This window comes from Dioscorea cayenensis, chromosome 19 (genome assembly GCF_009730915.1).
Source record: "Dioscorea cayenensis subsp. rotundata cultivar TDr96_F1 chromosome 19, TDr96_F1_v2_PseudoChromosome.rev07_lg8_w22 25.fasta, whole genome shotgun sequence".
Taxonomy (NCBI): domain Eukaryota; kingdom Viridiplantae; phylum Streptophyta; class Magnoliopsida; order Dioscoreales; family Dioscoreaceae; genus Dioscorea; species Dioscorea cayenensis.
Window position 1 is genome coordinate 21,937,758 of NC_052489.1, and position 17,760 is coordinate 21,955,517.

Sequence of the window (17,760 nt, forward strand, 5' to 3'; positions counted from 1 at the left end):
GAGGAGGAGGAGGAGGAGGAGGGGACGAGTAGTGTTTTTGTGTTGGAGTTGGGTGTTTGGTTGTATTATTGAATGAGTGTACTTGATTCAGAGTTGGTTAAACTTGTAGAGTTTTTATTTATTTATTTATCGTTTTGGGAATGTCCTAAAAGAACACAAAAAACAATTAATCAATGTCAATTTCTTTAAATAATATTGTTTTAATGATTTAAATAGTCTTGGGCCATATTATTTATGAAAATAATCTTATTTGGGTCATCACATCATTTGTTTAATCAGTACCATGACTGGTTAAGTTATATATCTCTTTAGCGTTACAAAGTTGTTTGGTGTTTAATATGTTTTTCATTGTATATATATATATATATATATTTCTGCTATGTGGCGTTTTGAAACGCTAAATAATAGCATAAACTCCTATGCTACTATTTCTGCATATTGAACCATAATATATATCCATGTATGGTATTGTTACTAGCACTCTAGGAAGAATACTTAATATGGAGCATCAATTATATATCCTTTAGCTTTGTTACAATACCAACTTTTACCCCTCCAAGAACTTGCCATATTCTTACTATTTCATTCGTATATCCAAATATTTCCATGTAATACATACATTTCGTCATAAGATAATTTTCAAAATTTGTAACAATCCCAACCATTATTACTTGTAAGAAAAATCATTCCTAAAGTTGTCATATTTCTGCCTTTGTTATAGGACCTTCTTCTTTTTATTTTCTTATTTTATATAAGAGAAAGAGAAATTTAATTAACTATAGTAAAATTTTAATTTACATTTATCCCCACGGAGAGCAGAGATTTGCAACTTTTGTCTCGCTATATACTTATATTTCATATGAGTTTTTTTACTGTACTTAGAGATGGAAAACAAGAGACTAAATAAAATAAAAATTATTTGATAGTTATATAATTGACAAATGTATCTTTATATATATAGTATAGATATATTAACCACTACTAAAATAAGAGTGAAGTAGTTCATTTTTTTCCCAAGTGAAAGGTTGAAAATTCAACTCCTTTTCAACCAAAAATGGTTGCGGATTTGGGACTTATTTACATTTACCTATATATATATATATATATATATATATTGCAGTGAAATATATAGTTTGAGTTAATGAATGAAACAGTACCAAAATAACATGCTAAAATAACATGCTTTGGAGGATATAGCTTGATGTTACCATAGAGGTGAAGGGCAATTAGTGTTCCATGTTATTGGTGCTGTTGAGTGTTGGAAATGCTGGCCAACTTTAACTTTTCAAATGCCAGTGACCTTCGGGTCTAATGGTACACGGGTCGCTGATAGAGCTCTCACCTAGTGGTGAGAGTTCGATTCTCGATTGAGGGCACATTTTTGGAAGTTGTGAATAGTAGTTGTGTATGGATGGTTCCAGCGCCCACGTGAGCGCGGCACTGTCCCCACTTGTTCCACCGAGGCTTGTGCACGCTCCTGGGTCTCTAGTGGATTTGCCCCGCTCCTCTTTCTCAAAAAAACTTTAACTTTTCAAATGCCAAATATGCAAAAAAAATGGGGAAAAACTGAAAAAGAGAAAAGAGGTTATTTGATGTTTCAAACATTGAGTAGCCTTATGATATTAAAAAACTGGGAAAGTATAATAGGCTGAGGGTAAATTTGATAAATAAAATTAACTTGTCTATTAAAAGATATGTATATTTATGAGTTTTGACTAATTTAGATACAATTCTTCTCTTTATTGTTAATCCACACATAATATCATGATATGTACTTATAATAATTTTTTTTTTTGGGAAATTTGGATAAATCACCTTCCAAGTGGAGAGGCAACCAAGGACCATCTTTCTATTGTAATAGTCATCATTTAAACTAAATTCTAATGGAAAAATTATATAAATTTTGTTAGAGCTAAAGTTCTATAATTGACATTATTTGACACGTATTAAAGATGACATGGCAAAAGCAATTATGTGGTAAAAGATGATGTGGCATGGCTAGATGACTTGGCATGTAGGCATGAAAAAGATTTTTGTTAGATCAAAACCATATTTGGAGAAGTTATATTAGACAAGTGGGTTGCAACTTCAGGAACTAGCAAGTAGGATCTTACCCATATGAAGTTAAAGACGAAAGGAAGACACTTGTATATTTGGCAAGTTAATCAATTGAGCAACCACTTGGAGGCAAGATCTAATCAAAACCATATTTAGATATAATTAAAGATTTGTTCAGATTTGGAGGGAATCTATATATGGGTGGAGCTAATTGAAGACACTTATTATTAGGAGATGATTGAAACTCAAGCTTGAATGAATAAAGATCTTGCTTGGAAGATAATGAAGAACCAAACTTGGATGAATGAAGATCAAATTTGAAGATTGTGAAGACCAAACTTGGATGAATGGAGATCAAGTTTGGAAAGAAGATTTTGAAGATCTTTGAAGATCATCTTTAGTGAGATAGAGATGTGCCTTGGTGGTTGTGACCCTCGGGAGGGGACCTGCTAATATGATGTGAGGAGGCAAGCTAGTTGATGGCAGAAATAGCTCGGGAGGAGTTGATTGCATCGTCTTGGACTGTCACAACCGGGATGGTGGGAAGTGTCGCAAGGTTGTGTTGCAATGGAAGCTAGAACTCAATCAGGATCAGTAGGTAGGACGTGTTTCAAGCTCAATTACAACAGGAGTTGTAATGTCTAATTTTGGAAGATGCCTAAATTAGGAGCCATGGAGATTCTAAAAGAAGGAGATGTTATATTTGGGACGTTGAGAGGCCTATATAAGAGACACTACTTGAGATTTAGGTTGTGCCACCAGAAAGAGGCCTAAGTGTTTGGGTAATTGAGAGTAGGCATCGGACAATCTAGAGAGGGTTATTTTTTACCTTTGTGAGGATGAGTGTGAGAGTTGTACTCATTTATATTACCCTCTTTTAGTGGATTGTTATCTCAGGGCTTAACCACCCAAACATAGGCAAGTTGTGTGCCGAACTGAGTTATCAATTCGTGTACCTCCTTTCTCTTAAATTTTATTGCTTTGCATTATGTGTGTGTTCATGCTTACATGAGAGATTGAGTGATAAACCAACTCACATACACCTCGCTGGAATTATCAAATTCTATTGAACTAACTTAGTTGGGTGCAACACAAGTAGAAACTCTTTAAGTACAAAAATTAAACTCCATGGCTACAATATTGTTTGTCAATTTAATACATTTTATAACCACACCTTCCAAGTATCACTACAAAAATTCTATAGATTTGCAATGGAAAAATCTATTGTAAACTGGGGTTTGAGACAAATTTGCGACAGATTATGGCCGTCACTTTTTCCTTATAGTAATTTTTTTTATGGTAGGAAGTAATCCATTGCAAACATTGTAATGAATTTGCAATAGATTTGCAACCGATTTTGTGTTTCAAAATCCATTGCAAACCCATTGAAAACTTGCAAGCAATGAACTTGCAATGGATTTTTTGAATCTGTAACAAATCCATTGCAAGTTTGTTGTAAATTTACAACAAATTGGCAATGATATTGGACAATTTATGACAAATCCGTTGCATTGTTGTTGCAAAGTCCTATGAAAAATCAATTGCAAATTCATTACAAATTTGCTATGAATTTCCAACGTCGTTTGTGACAAATTCATTGTATTCCCGTTGCAAAGTCTAATGCAAATCCCTTACACATCCCTTGCAATTTTTTTTTAACGTTAAAATTGATTTTCATATATTTCCATATTTATCTTTCTATTTTTAATGTTAATATTATAATTTTGCAAAAAAAAAAAAATTATAACATACATAGTAATAATAAGTGTGTATGTACAAATGAGAATCTATAAGTGGAGGTCTCCATTATCTTCCTCATAATCTTGCTTCTCCTCCTCCCAATGTTAAGAACTCTGACCTGGTCCATTAGGTTGCAATCCATACCGCATCATCATTCTCATATGCCTTCACTAATGATGGATTTGTCTGAGCATTTTTGCTACATCAAATTCTGATTTTGCTGCTTCAACTCTACCATCTTCTTTTTCATGCTCTCCATCTCAGACACAATTTCTAAGGGGATTGCTGTTAAAGGTGGCAGGGGAGCTGATGTAGCACAACTACAAAATAATTTTAGATATAAACTGGATGCCTGAGATCCGAAACCATAAACTCTCTTCTCCTTTTCATCACCAGAAGCTTCCCAATATATATTTATAGCGTCCATATTAGGTAGTGAAGGTTGTGAACCATCTGATGATGGTTGGAATCAATCTTAGCATCTTCTACATGGTGTTCTGCAGTTTAAGCATAGTACTAATTACAATATGTATAATATAAAGCATAAGTAAATCAAATAATCTCAAACAAAGTTAGAAGATATCAAATATAGTAGGTGTCTCTACCCAAAAAAAAAACTTCTTAATTTTTTAGAAACTGATAAGCATTCAAAGGACTTCTTTGGGGGCATGTTTGATTGGGAAATAAGTACTATCTCACAAAGAACCACTTGATCAACCTTATCATTTAGGATATTTAATTATTTAAATAAATATATTTAATAATTAATTTTAAAAATTATTAATATTAGTAAATATTTATTATTTTTTAAAATAAAAATTTTAATTAAAAAATTAATTTTTCTTAATATTAATTTAGTAAAAGTTTAGTCCATTCAGATATAATTTTCCCTAACAATCTAATATTTAAAAATGTTCTCGTAATTCCACACTCTTAATTATATCCCAATCAAATATTCTCTAAGGGCGTGTTTAATTCAAGGTTGTCAGACCCGGCCCGGGCATCGACCCGGCCAAGCCCAGGGGTCAGGGGTCGATGGGTTCGACCGGGTCGAACCGGGGTTGAACCGGGGTCAATAATTAAATATTAAAACAATATATTATAATAATTAATAATTAGAAAATAATCAAAATATAATATTAAAAACCATAATTATAATATAAAAAAATATAAAACTACTTATATTTGATATCCAAATTCATTTTATACTCATAACAAGCACACATCAACCTAACAAAATAATCAAAATTACACACTCAAAGCAACCATCATCAAAATATAAGTATATAACAAACACACATCAACCTAACAAAAAAATAAAAAATACATACTCATAGCAACCATCATCAAAATATAACATGCACACATCAACCTAACAAAAAAATAAAAAATAGACACTCATAGCAACCATCATCAAAATATAACATGCACACATCAACCTAACAAAATAATGAAAAATACATACTCAAAACAAGCATCATAAAAAATAACAATTACATGATTTAAAGTTTAATTTCACACAAAAACAAACACATACCAATCAAAATTCAAAGATAACAAAAAAGTCACAAATACATAATCCAAAGATAACAACAATTACCAAAGTCTTTTGTTGTGACTTCATTAGAGGACTAAATTCTTGAACATCATCTTCTTCAACTTCTTCATATGCATCATCAAATGAATTTTTCTCCTTTCGGTTTGATGAAGTAAGAAACCCCGCCATTTGCTTGCGAACATCATCCGGAACTTTTTTACAAGCCGCAATATTTCCCTGAATGCAAGCTAGGTGATACTTCATTCTATTAATTCCACCACCTTGATATTTTGATCCACAATAAAGGCATGAGAACATCTTTTTTCCTTGTGCATTATTAGACACATTGAAATGGTCCCAACCAGGATCAGTCTTCAAACGAACATTGCCACTTGAACAACTAGAAGATTGTGTATTGCCGGCCTCTAGATCCTATACATAACAATTTCAACCAATATATGTTGTCAATTTATAGTGTGATCTCTATTTGTGATGAAATATGTAATCTCAAATATTTTTTTTAGGCACATGATGTACTCATAAATTTTTAAAACAAAAATAAACAATGAAAAATAAAAATATTACCAACTTACCATATGTCGTTAGCAAAATTAGAGTAACAAAAGCCTCTTTTTAGATGTTCACTCCTTTCTAGAACCTACAAAGATAATATCTTATAAATGTGAGGTGAAGCCAAATTATAGAAAAATAATCAATATACAAAAAGACAATTCCCACTTTATAATCTCTATGCAATCACATAAGAAAGTTTAATATTTGCACGGTGACACATTACTTCCGTCGCTTACAGGGCACTTTATTTAAAGATTAATTTTTTTTTGTAAAATAGATGGGATGAATGTATCATACGGCCTTTCTAATAAGTAATTCCCATGCCATACATATAGATAATTCTCACCATGTATCATGCATCTATTCATAGGATAATTCAACAAATCATTAAAAAAAACTAAAACAACAAAAAAGAAAAAAAAACAAGGATTACAAGATTTTCAAAGCATGGTACACGATTACAAATCATTCAAAAAAATCTCTCAAAACTGTCAACATAATCTGTATGAATCTCTTAAAGCATGGTACAAGATTATAAATCTCTTACCAGGAGCAAGCACAAGGTTGGTGAAGTCACCGGAGCATCATCGGAGTTTGATGGAGTTGGCTGAAGAGAGGGCTGCTAGATAGAGCGATGGAGGAGGACTGGAGTTGAAATTTGAAATTTCACAAAGAAACCAGGGCCAGGGAAGCTTGAGTTGAAAGCCCTAAATTTCATTAACTTTATGACCCGGTTGACCCGGCCGAGTCAACCGGTTCAAAGTTGAATCGGCCGGGTCACCGGGTTGATACCGAGTCTCCATACATCCGGTTCAATGGGTCATGCCCGGACTGACCACATGGCCGGTTTCCGGATTTTCCGGTTGAACCAGCCGGGTCGGTCTGAATCTGACAATCTTGGTTTAATTCATTAAAGTCGGTCTAAAGTGGCTGAATGGTGAGTTCTAAACAACTTCTATGCATTTGGTTCACCGAATTGAAAGTCAAAGTCATGATTTGACAACTTCAAAAAGAAGCCAGCTCACCCTTTTGACTTTAGGATGAAAAACCTTGAAGTGGAATTTTTGTCGTTTTATTTTCCTCACTTGCCTCACTTGCTGTCCCGTGTGTTGCTTGAGATCACCCCCGATTTCACCATTTCCCCATTCCTTTTTTTTGGATTTTGTGATAGGGTTTCCATTTACTCACTCCCGACCTCACCATTTCCCCAATCACTCACTCCACTTTTGCCGTCTACTTTGCCCGATCAAACGCATAATCTCCCTGAAGCTGCCACATTTTTTGTTCGCCGCCCCTTCATATCCGACTTGCTAGACATATCTGCTCCAAAATTATCTTGTTTGTGGTTTGTATGATGCTATTTGGGATGATTTTTACATTTTTCTTTTCTCTTTCTCGGACCGGTTTGTAGCTTGTCCATTGTTTTCCATGTTTTCCTTTTGTGTTGTCCTGATGTGCTGCTTCTTTCTTGGTTTTAGAGGCATTTTAGCCTATTTAAGTTCTTACATGAAGTTTCTCATTTGATTCATGGTTTCGTGGTCATTTTTTTGTGATTTCAGCTTTCATTTGTTGTCTATGATGCGCACAACATATCTATTGTTCTTCATAGCATGTTTTGCTCCTCGATCTAGTGTTTCTTGCATATTTGCAAGCATGTATTTTTTCTTATTTTTTTTAATTTCTGGATTATTTCTCTGGAGATTTTCATAAAATGTAAATTTTTCTCAATCTCTTATTTTATTTCCCTGCAGATCTTCATTTTTCTATGGTTTTTTTTTATTTGATTTATTTCTCAGTGGATCTTCATAATATAATGTAAATTTTTCCAAGATGTTTTCTTATATTTCCCTGCAGATCTTCAGAGCATGTATCTTTCCATTTTTATTATATTTTTTTATTATTTATTTATTCCTCAGTGAATCTACATATCATGTAAATCTTTTCTGGATATTTTTTATATATTTACTGCAGATCCTCATTGCATGTATTTTTTTTTTTCATATTTTTTATATTTTGGTTTATTTATGATTTATTTCTCGGCAGATTTTCATAGTATGTAATTTGATTCGGGGTGTGCCTTCCTTGTGGATCTTCATAGTATGTATTCTTCATGGTTTATTTTGATTTTTGATTTATTTTCAGTAGATTTGCATAACATGCAATTTATTTCAAGGTGTATTTTTTTTTATTTTTTTTCTACACATCTTCCTAGCATGTACTTTTCAGAGTTGTGTTCTTTTTTTTTTCATGTTCAAATCTTCATAACATGATTCAGATCAGATTGTTTACATTTATTGTTGTTTTCCATGAAATCCTCATTCATTCAGTGACTAACACTTTTGTTTATCCATGGTGTCTGTTGCTTCATCTTTTGCCTTATGCATCATTTATTGTTATTATTTTTGACCTATTTTCTGTTTACTATGACAACATGGTGTAAGCTGCTCTTTTTTGTTTACTTTGGTTAGGTATTTCCTTTATGTTCTTTACTCTCAGACCATGGTTATTAGTTATCTGCTTTATTTTTCCCTAGTGTTTTTGCATCTCCTTTTGTCTGATTTACTCTTGTTTTCCTATAGTCTTGCATTTCATTTTGTTTGTTTGAATCAATGACTTAATTGTTTAGTTCTCATGTTGTTTTTCATGCCTATAACATATATATTTTTTTTCATATCAGTTGTAGTGTTCTATAGCAATATGGTTTCCAGAGTTATTTTCTTTTATTTTCCTTTTCCGAATACCATGATGCTTATTTATTTTCTTTTTCTATATTTGTTGTTTCTTTTGATTTCCTCATGAACTGACTACCATTTTTCCTTTGCATGATGTCTGGATTTTTAATAAGTATGGTAATGTGCTTCATTTATTTAAAATATGTTTAATTTTTTTGCTTACCTTATCTACTTTCGGAATTAGTTGTTTAATTATGATGTTCTTTTTGCCTACAACATGTCCAGTTTGCATTTCGATTGATTAACTATATACCACTATGGTTTATGTAGCTAATTATTTGTGTTTACCATGTCCTGATTACCATGTTGGCTATTTATCTTGGGAGTGTTGAATATGATGAGTTGAATGCCTGCATTTTTTGAAGCTAGTGAACCTGTTATTGTTATTGGGATTTCATCAACATGTTATTTTATTTTATTTTTTGTTAATGTTTCCTACTTGTGTTGTCTGTTAACTATGATGAGTTGAATCCCTGCATCTTTTGAAGTTGGTAAAGCTGCTATTGTTATTGGGATTCATCAACATGTTATTTGATTTCATTTTTTGCTATTGTTTCCTACTTGTGTTATCTATTGAATATGATGAGTTGAACCCCTACATCTTTTGAAGCTAATGAAGCTATATTATTGTTATTGGGAGTTTATCATCTTTTTTCCTCTCTTGTAGCAAAAATTTTTTTTTGTTAGCCATGTCCATTATGTAGAGATCTATGTACACATAGATAAACTCTGTCACTTGTAAAGACGGTAGGTGTTCATGAGTGGTTTGTATTGAATTCAATAGCTGCTTGTTCAAATCAATAATGATATCCTCAATTATGTAGATGGTTAGCTAGATTTTTAATGAGTGTGTGAGGTAATTGGTTGCGGCGTTCACTACAATTGTTGTGATTGTTGCCTGCCTATTTGAGGAAATGCATGTCTCTAGGGATGGGAGAAGGAACCATCCATGTTTCGGGACCTAACTAGGGAAAAAAAACATATGGAACGTGTTTTAAGGAGCAGCCATGACTATTGTGTGAGCTACCTTAGGATGGATGTAGGGACTTTTATGCATCTTGCATTTATCCTGCATGATAAGCACCTTCCTCTAGACACGCGACATATATCGGTTGAGGAGCAGTTAGCCATGTTCTTGCATATTGTTGATCACAACACCAAGAATAGGACCATGAGAATTGAGTTTGTTCGTCTTGTTGAAATGATTAATCGATACTTTAATATCATTCTCAGAGCTATTTGTGCCATTTGAGATGACTTTGTTCACTCCCCTAGCGGTTCTTGCCACTCAGAAATTGAGAAGAGCCTAAATTGGTATCCCACTACTACATAACTGCACTTATGTAGCGATTACCTTACAGCGGTTATAAAACTACTACAATAGGATGTTTATTGTAGTGGTTTTGTAGCGCTTTCATACCGCTGCACGCAATTTTCTAAGTAAGTATTACATTTGACTTAATCTGTTGCAACAATCGCTGCATATTAGGATATATATGTAGTAGTTCTACAATTACTGGAAATGTTAAAAAAAGCAACGGTTCATAACTGCTACATATGCATTGTAGTGCAACAGTTTTTAAAAACCGCTGCTTATGGGTTATGATATGTAGTGGTTTTCTTGTAACTGTTGCGTATATGTTATGATAGGCAACGTTGCATGTGTGTTGTGATAGTAGCGGTTATGAACCGCTACTTTTAGGGAGAAGCACACTCATCCACATCTGAATCACCAATAACAAAGTACATTTATCATTTTTTTTGGATATATATATATATATATATATTATTTGTGGGACAATATTATCAGCGATTACAAAGAATTTTCCACCACATATTTCTTAATCACATGACAAGTATTTTTCCTATAAAATAGAGGTTGCTTAAGCAAAATAAAGACCTAAAGTCAAATTTGAAAATGGCCGCTCTAATTTAATAAAATTTATTTTTTTATTTATATTTGTTTTGCAGAAGCTCAAAAACAAAGATAAAAAAGTATCAATATAAATAGATTTAAAACTTTTTATTTATAATTAAAAAATGAATAATAGATTAATCTTAAACAAAGTGCACTATTTTTGAAATAGGTTATTGGATATGATAAAAATAAGATTTTTAAAAAAAATTAGTAGAAAGAAGATATGTAATTATATAATACTTTAATTTATTATTTTAAAATTTAAAAAATTAATTGATTATTGGGAGGCCTCCAATAAAGCGAAGGCTTACAGGTCCCCTTGTGACTAAATAAATCATTATTAACATAGTCATTAAATTTTTTCAATATCTATGCTTTGGAATAACAAAAATTAACATAATTTAAATCTAAATTATGTTATGAAAAAAGCCCCAATAAATTCCCTCGCTCTCTCTCTCTTGGCTCTCTTTTTCTCTCTCACTGGGCCTCGCGCTGGTTCATGCCCTTTTCTCTCTCACGCTTCACGCTTTTGGCCCTCTTCTACACTCTTGCTCTCTCTCTCACTGGTGCTCGATTGGACTGGTTCACATCATCAACCCTGCAATTGGGAGGAGAACAATGAGCTCCTTTCTCGTGCTTCCCAATCCTAGGGCTGGAACCCTCCCTTCATCACTCTCGCAGGTAAAGTATCTATCGGTTTTTTTTTCTAGATTTGCCATTGAATCGATCTTTTTGTCAGAAACCCTAAGTTTGTCCTTGATTTGCTTTATTTGATTGAGGATCTTTATGAATTGATGTAATGTGTGCAGGTTCTTGTTGTTGATTATGCCTTTGATTTAGCTACCATTCATCGTGTTGTTTGTATTCCGCTTGTTGAGGTAGTGGCCATCAAGATACTTGATTCTGAGAGGAATAATAGTGATTTGGTGAGTGTGTTTTCGGATCTGATATCTTTGTTGATTCTCTTGTCCTTTTGATCTGCTGCTTTTTGATCTGAAAAATTAATATTTTTTGTGTTTAGTTTCTTTTTAGTTTGTAGTTTTTGTTTTTGGAAAGAACAACCCAAGAGATTCACATTAAACTATACACTGTTTTACTGAAACAGACAAGCCTCGCATGCCCTGCATTCTCAGTAGGGGCCTTCTTGATCTTGGATCACTGATTCACCTCTGATGGTTTTCCCCAATTTGGATGCATTGGTTCCCCTTGTCCTCCTCCATTTGGTATGAGTTTTTCTTTGTTTATTCAAGAATTCTGCATGATTGAGTACTTTATCCATGCTTGCACACAATCTGTTTGATTGAGGTGACCGCTTTCATCTTGCACACAAATTATTTGATGAAATTCCCTTGAGTTATTTCTTTGCTTGAATTCGATTCAGAAGTTGATAAAATTTCTGTATTTTTTGTTCATTAAGTATTAGTGTGCACTCTGATAAGAAAGTGTTCCTCAAACCATGTATTTAGATTAGTTTATTGAGGATAAGCATGGTTTAGGTGCTTGATGGTTAGCAATCAAGGCTGTAATTCATTTGTAGATCCTTTAGATAATTATATATAATGTTAAATAATAAGAAATTTATATTAGTTTTTTGATGATTTGTTGTGTTGGCAGTGCACTGATTGGATAACAAAACACTCATTCTGTCTGTTGAATGTTTCTTTGAACCTTGAAATCTGAGCCCATCTTTAATAAACTTTGATTATCCTAAAATGAATATAAAACCAGAACTATATATCCATTGGAGAAGAAGAAAACCATAATAGTTGATTGATGATAAGCATGGTTATGTGCTTGATGCTCAGTCACTAGAGCTCTATAATTTATTTATAGATCATAGCGGATAACTATGTATAGTAGTAGAACCTATTTGCTTAAACAAGCCTTTCCATTTTGTTTTACACTTTAAGGGTAAAAAAAAAACTACAAAACTTCATCTAGAAATTGTAATATTTCCTAAAGAAAGTTTACCATAAATGTGAAACATGGACTCTGATAAGCATCTCAAACATACAACGTTAATAGTTAGTGATATGTACTTGATATAAGACTAAAGACCTAAGTTGGGTGAAGAAAGGTTGTATATCCATGTCTGCCCTTTGGTCTTGTCCACTGTTGTTCTTCATATTCATTGCCTTCTTCATCCTCAACTGAATCTTTCTCTCTGTGTATCTCTATATGGTAATTAGAATGAATGGTGTTGAGTGTCCAGAGTTTGTGGAAGTAGATCCAACAGGCCATATGGAAGGGTATATAGCAATTTGGAAACACTGACGATGAGTTAGTTCTTTGTAGTTTGTACAAATCTTTGATTTTGGGGTTGTTCTTGTTATGTCTGCAGTAGAATGAGGTCCTTGGGAAAGGGTCTTCAAAAATAGTGTATGTTTTGATTTAGTTTTGCCTTAATGTTTATACATAGTCTATGTATAAACATTAAGGCATAACTAGTTATTTATGACAAGACAAGCCTTTCTATTTTGATATTTCCTAAGTTTGCAAGCTAAGTTCAGCATGAAAGTCACATTGGATACCTTGATACTTCCTAATTATCAACTTTAAAGGTAGGAAAGAAAAAGAAAACATTCTCATGATATCTATTTCTTTGAGATGTCTACAATTGACAAATGCTTAAGATAGGAATTCAACACTAAAGGTTATTATGTCAGTTATATAACCTTTTGTGATTGACTGGGATAATCATTTTGCAAAAAAAGTTCATTGTTGACTCACAAACTAATTAATTTTTCTCGATCATTACTGGAAATTTTGTGTTAAATTATTATTTCCTGTCACAATTTTTAGTCTTTAATTGCTTTATAATGTAAAGACTACTTTCTGTAAGCTATGCTAATAGTAATGAAAATCTTTATGTAGAGAATCACCGAAATAAATGCAAATAATCGAAAGAGACAAATTAATATGAATACGGAGGGCAAAAAAAGTTTTGCTAGGATAAGAAAACAAATGGTAAGTGTAAGTATGTGTTTTTTCTTGTATTTTGAATTTGATATTCTAGGAACGTTTTGATTAGCTTGACTACATTTATTATGATTAATATTGTTTTGGTTACCTTAAATATACCTATTATGTTTAGTATCATCAATGAATTCAACTTTATGGTCTTTTGAAAATATTCATAATTGTATAGTCTTTTTTTTTGTATGATAATTGTTTTGTGTGGAGATACATTTGATTTTTTTTTTTTTTTTGGATCATATACAAGCCTTTGCTAATGAAAATTATGTTTTTATTTTAAATTGATATTCTAAGAATGTTTTGGTTAACTTTATTATACTTATTATGATTAGTATTGTTTTGGTTACCTTGACTATACCTATTATGATTAGTACCATAGATGAATTTAATTTTATATTCTTTTAAAATTATTTCTATTTGTATTGTTTTTTTTGTTGGCATGATAATTGCTATGTGTGGTGCTAGATTTGATTCTTTTTGGATCATGTACAAGTACTTGCTAATGAAAGTTATGTTTTTGTGGAATTAAAACAACAAGATGCAAATGAAAACAATGAGGTACCAACTAATACTGCTCTTTTTATTGAAACTCGAAAAAGACAACCGAACAAGACCTACATGAAATCCTTTGATGATACTAGCGACCAGATTGTAAGGATTTTCTTTTATTTATATGATTTTATAGTATATTTTTGGAATGTGATATTTTGTCTTACACATAGGGATGACAATTTTACCCAAACCCGACCCGAACCGATTTGACAGGGTAAAACCCGATTTGACCGGGTTTCGGGTCGGGTTTGGGTAAAACCAGATTACTATAAAACGGGTTCGAGTACGGGTATGGGAATTCTGATACCCGACCCAAACTCGAACCCGTACTCGACCCAAAATTAAATTAACAAATATACCCAGACCCGAACCTGTACCCGACCCAAAATTAAATTAACAAATATACCCTGACCCGAACCTGAACCCGTATCCATACCCGACCGGAATTTAAATTAATAAATATAAATATATAATCAAACCGGTTTACTTGTTAGGGTTTTTTGAAAACAAAGTTACCAATTACCAAACACTATCAACTACTCCCAGTCTCACATCAAACATTTCCCCAAACCTCCAGAACTCCTTCATCAACCCCTTCTTCTTTGTTCTCAACGGCAACTCGGCAAGTTACCGACAATTGCAAACACCTCCCAAACTCCTTCATGAAAGCCTTTTTCTTTAGTGTGATTCTTTGTGACTCACGGGATCACTCAAGTACGCCATAGGGAGCAAGATCCTTCTCATTCTCAAGGAGACAGTAGGTAATTAATTAGTGAGATATTCCCCTGTCAACTTAGATGTGGTTTCTGGTATGCCTATGATTGATGAATGGTATGAAAGTTGTGGTATTATTTGAGATTTCTCTGACCTTTTCTAGATTTGATAATTATAGCAATATGATTCTTTGTAGGGCATTTCACTTGGAAGACTTTATGAATCTTGTTCTTCTTAATTTGCCATGGGATTTTTCTTTTATTATTGTTGTTTCTCTAAACAAGTTGTTCTTTCATCAGTGAGGGGTCTGAAGCTTCTTCATAGTCTATATTTGGTTTTTTATTTGACCTATTTTTGGCTACAAAGTCAATGCATATGCAGCATATCCATGTCTAATTTGATAGTGTCTTGCAAAATTCTTAGATCCATTCTTGGGATTGGACAATGGTGAATGAAAATTTTATCTAATTCTTTTTCTCCTGTAACTATTTTTATATCATATTTAATGATTTTACATGAAATGTCATGATTTATATTCCAACTAATTGTTTTTGTGGGTTTTGATTCAATGAGCAAACATGCATCTGACAAATGGCTGCGTGTCTCATTAAAGTGGCAAACATTAGTACATTATATTATTAATGAGGTATCTTTATCTCGGTTTTGATTTAATGCATATCTCTGGTGCTTGTATGTTAATACATTATATTATTTTGCCATGATGTATGTGATGCTCACCCTGTGACAAATGGTTAAGTGTCTCGTTAAAGTGACAAACATTAATAAATAGATGATATTCTTAGAAACCCTTGAAAGGCTGCCATAAGTTAATTAGTTAATTAGATGCATTATTATTATCTCTTTTCCTGGCAAACAAAATAAATCAAGAGATAGGGGTTCGATATTTGAATTATTTTATTTTTCTATTAATTATTATTATTATTATATTTTGTAGATGGATGATGATATTGGTTCTCATCAATTAAGATCACATCAAATTGGGAATTCAACCCAATCAAATGAAATTGAAAGTCCTAATCCTGAAGGTTCTTTTCCAAATGAACATACCATTGAAGAGGACATAGGAGATCATACAGAATCTACTACACAAATTGGAAGGCTAAAAAGTGTTGTGTGGAGTCATTTTAAAAAGACTCAAGTTAATGGGGAGGATAAAGCTCAATGTAATTATTGTAAGAAATTACTTAGTGGGAAATCAAAGAATGGAATGAAGCACTTGCATCTACATATGGAATCATGTATCCAATGAAAGATTAGCCTAAGAGGGCAGAAACTTATCACATCTAAGATGGTGAAAGGCAAACAAGAAATGACAACTACAATCTATGATCCAGAATTTGCAAAAAAGGAGCTAGCTCAAGCAATCATTATGCATGAATATTCACTTTCGATAGTGGATCATCTTGGTTTTAAAAAATATTCATTCGCACTTCAACCATTATTCAAAGTTCCTTCTCGAAATACCTTGAAGAAAGAAATTTTCAAAATTTATGATGTTGAAAAAACGGTGGCATTAAAATTGATGGACACTAATGAAGGAAGAGTGGCAATTACAACAGATATGTGGACAGCAAGTAATCAATAAAAGGGGTATATGGCGATCACTGCAAACTATATTGATGATTCTTGGAATTCTAAATTTATATCATGATTATACATTATTTTTCATAATAGTAATAATTGTTCTTTACTTTTTTATATATCAGAATGATTGATAGTCTTTTTTTATATTAGGTTCATCTATGTCCCTGCTCCTCACATAAGTGAGAGACTTAGTACTGTATTGGTTGGGTGTTTATTGGATTGGAATATTGATGGGAAATTATCCAGCATAACTTTGGATAACTGTAGCACAAATAATTCCATGATTGAAAAGATCAAAAATAAGTTGCATCTTGGGTCTTTGGTAAAGGATGGTTCTTTACTTCATATGCGTCGTTGTGCACATATATTAAATCTAATTGTGAAGGATGGATTGGAGGTGGTGAAAGATGGGGTAAACAAAATTCATGACAGTGTAGTTTATTGGACTGCAATTCCTAAGAGAGTGGAAAAATTCAAGGAAACAGCTAAACAACTACACATGATCTACACTAAAAGCTTGTTTTTAAATTGTCTAACTAGATGGAATTCGACTTACAAAATGCTTGATATTGCTATATCTTACAAAGAAGTATTTTGTAGGTTAAAACATCATGATGATAAATACACTTGTTTGCCAACAACAACACAATGGGAATTTGCAAGTGAAGTTTGTGAGAAGTTGAAGATTTTTAATAGTGTTACAGAATTGTTTTCTGGCACTAATTATCCTACAGCTAATCTTTATTTTCCGAAAGTGTGAAATTAATTTGGCAATATCAAGTTGACTCACTTCTTCTAATGTGGTGATTAGGAGAATGGCGACACAGATGATGAATAAGTTTAAAAGTTATTGGAGTGTGATTCATGATATTATGGGAGTTACTACAGTATTGGATCCAAGATACAAGATGAGCTTGCTTGAATATTATTATAAAAAATTATATCCTATTGATGCCTACCATGAAGCTTTGCTATGATTTATTTTTTGATTATGAGTTGAAGAGTAAAGAATCCACTAGTGTTCCATTTGAAGATATCAACATTTCTATGGTTGATGATTCCTTGAATGACTTTAATGTATTTGTGAAGAGTCAAAAAAGAGCAAAAACAACACATTTTGAGTAGATGAATTATTAGCAAGTGGACTTGGTGGAGCTACTCATGGATTAGAAGATAATTCATCTCTATGAAGATGATGATGATGAATGATGGTCATTTCAACAACAAAAAAAAAACTACGTTTTTGGATTGAAATTTTCAATCCCTACTTTAACATTATTTTGTGGTACTTTCAATGTCTATTTTTTGGTGATTTTGAATGTTTATTTTCAAGTCCTACTTTGAATGTTCTATGA

General features: G+C 32.5%; 1 long non-coding RNA gene across 1 annotated transcript; it reads left to right on the forward strand.

Annotated features, from left to right (window-relative positions):
* The first annotated feature begins 7,992 nt into the window (after nucleotides 1-7,992).
* Nucleotides 7,993-16,511, forward strand: LOC120250171. Its single transcript, XR_005532956.1, has 4 exons — nucleotides 7,993-11,239; nucleotides 11,368-11,484; nucleotides 11,664-11,781; nucleotides 15,756-16,511. It is a non-coding gene; the product is annotated as an uncharacterized LOC120250171 (long non-coding RNA).
* Nucleotides 16,512-17,760: the final 1,249 nt, after the last annotated feature.